Source organism: Pyxicephalus adspersus, chromosome 10 (genome assembly GCF_032062135.1).
Source record: "Pyxicephalus adspersus chromosome 10, UCB_Pads_2.0, whole genome shotgun sequence".
NCBI classification, from domain to species: Eukaryota; Metazoa; Chordata; class Amphibia; order Anura; family Pyxicephalidae; genus Pyxicephalus; species Pyxicephalus adspersus.
This window is the reverse complement of record NC_092867.1, coordinates 41,144,575-41,147,254: the sequence shown is the minus strand read 5'-3', so window position 1 is coordinate 41,147,254 and position 2,680 is coordinate 41,144,575. Positions and strand designations below refer to the sequence as shown.

Sequence of the window (2,680 nt, the reverse complement as noted above, 5' to 3'; positions counted from 1 at the left end):
TTACCACAGATGCTAGACATTTTTTTCTTTCCCATAAAATACTTTTCATGGATATTTTTTATGTTTAGGATGGGTAGTAATGATGCCAATACACAAGGACAACTTCTGACAATGCAATAAATTTAGGAAAAAAATGGACACACGTTTACTGCGCATAGCCCTTTTTCTCTTTCTTTTTATTGAGTCACCTGGGCCAATACCTGGGAGTCATTTTCCATCAATTCTAATATACTGATACTTCCCCGTTGTTTTTTGTGTACCACTAGCTTTATTTTACCATGCTGAATGCCTTCTTTAAACTTTGACCAGTTTTAAAAGATAAACAAGAAAGTAGTATTTATTGATACTGGAATTTTAGCTGTATTCTTTTAACTTCATAAGTACTGAACAACATTTTACACATATATTTAAATAGATTTAAACAGAATGACAAAAGCAAGAGCAATACAATTTTATACTACTACAGCAGCAAATAGAACATCAGCATGCTTTGGTAAACCTATTGTACCATTTTTCAAAATGTTTAAACCCCCTGCAGTACGAATTAAGACAAAGAAATTATTTCAGAGAAAAAGATAAGATTTTTATTGAGCAGGATAGTTTGATTAATTTACAAGCGATAAATAGATGCAGGACTTTGACAGATTAAAATCAGATGAGTGTTGATTTTTTTTTTGCAGAGAAATAAACTATTGTCTCAGGTCATGGCTCCAAATGTGACGTCTTCATTTATCACACCAAGAACGTCCTTGGCCCTGGCAAGGATCACAAGGATCAGGACAGCAGACGACAGGGACAACACAAGGGTTGCATGGATCTGAAACGATGAAAAAATATATAACTACTAATGTATTCAATTTAGTGTAGAAAATCGTACAAAATATGATTACAGTTGAGATTTTAATTTTCAGTTCAGCAGCTACATTTATGGTTAGGTAGCAAAACTGTTTTCAAATTTCAATACTTTAGCACGGTGGCAGTGGTTAGCACTCTGGCCTTTCTCAGGTTCGAATCTCTCCCAGGACACCATCTGCGTGGAGTTTGCAGGTTCCCCCCATATTTGTGTGGGTTTCCTAGGTGTACCCTGGTTTCCTCCCACATTCTAAAAACATGTTAGGTTAATTGGCTTGCCCTCAAATTGACTTAAGACTATATTAAAAACATAAGACTTTGGTAGGGATATTAGATTGTGCGCCCCTTTGAAGGACACCTAGTGGCATGGCTTTGGGTTTTGTAAAGCGATGCGTTATATGTTGGCGCTTTATAAATACTGTGTAATAAAAATAATGCTATTTTTTCATGTACTTAGCTCACACTGGGCTATTTTTTCAAGCTAGCTACAGTTTAAAACAATGGAAAACCTTTTCTTATGGCAATGATACAAGGAGGGTTACTCAATGTACAAGAATAAAATATGGGTAACCACTATGGCTTCAATATATACTGTGTTATGATTACTTAATGGTTTCCATGTTTTGTCCTGTGTGGAAAGTTCAACTATATTAATTTGGTAAGGCAAAGCTAAACAAAGTTTGAGCAATATTTGCACAGATCAGTTTTTAAGGTGAACAGTACAGGAATTATACTCCAGTTGTGTAGACTTTTGTAGTAAAAAAAAATCATGATTGCATGAAAGAGCATGGGTCTACCAGCTGCCAATTTAAAAGTTTGGTTTATTGTTGATTAGATTTCCAACGTTTCCTTGCAGATTGCTTTAAATTAGGCCAATCATTTCAGCAAATATATTTTAATTCTAGTACATGTCATTATAAATAATTCCTGTATATCCTTTATGAAACATTGTTACATGCACTACATACATTGTCTTTTTGTAAACCACATTTGTGAAACTGCATTTTTATGTAATATTTATAAAATGGCTAAAGTTCACCTTAAAGTAGAACTTGTTTCTAGATTTGCATAGATCATGATAGTGTTAAAACATCTGTAAGGCGCATGTTTTGTCAGGCTATAGGTTTGTGTTAGTGGCATGAGTTTAAGACACTTCATCATTATCTGGTACATGTGACTTGGAGTTGGGTTTAGCATTTCTGTAGAATTGTATGAGGAAGTTAAACCAATTTGATGCAAACAAATGATCAATGACACAGAAAATTCTCACTAATTAGAACACACACAGCAACCATTTTCTTACTATTCTAGTAAAATAATAATAATAATTAAATATAAAAAAAATTAGTTTTTGAAAATCACTTTTGATCTATATTTTGCCAGGAATTGGCATACAAGATTGAATCATGTTTTAGAGAATATTAAGTAAAATACAAATGATCTTCTAGTAAAGACCATCTAATCTAATATGATTAGAGATTTCTATCCAGAATTCAAACTTGAATTCAGTATGATTACATAAATGGTTCAGAAAGTAAACTGTCATCCTTGCTCACAAGAGGAAAGTTAGTTCATGATCATATATTTAATTCACTCATATTTCCTCTTTACCTTGTTGGCGAACAAAGAGGTTACCACGCTGACCATGTCCTTGAGGTTTGCATGCTGAGAAAAAAAAAGCACATATTAAAGAAAATCTCCAAGCAAATAAAAACAGCCAGTACAACAATGAAATATTTCAGCTGTGGTAAGGTCCACTAAAATACAAGCTCCTTCTAATAAATCAGATCTCCCACCACTATGAAAGAGCACTGCCCCAATGCTGTAA

At 33.5% G+C, this 2,680-nt stretch overlaps 1 long non-coding RNA gene across 1 annotated transcript in view; it reads right to left on the bottom strand.

Moving 5' to 3' along the window:
- Window positions 1-564: 564 nt before the first annotated feature.
- Window positions 565-2,680, bottom strand: part of LOC140339730 (uncharacterized) — a 2,686-nt gene continuing 570 nt past the window's right edge. Inside the window, exons 2-3 of the long non-coding RNA XR_011922523.1 lie at window positions 2,464-2,517; window positions 565-817 (exon numbers count right to left, since the gene is read on the bottom strand). This is a non-coding gene — a long non-coding RNA (uncharacterized lncRNA). The remainder of the gene's footprint in view (window positions 818-2,463; window positions 2,518-2,680) is intronic.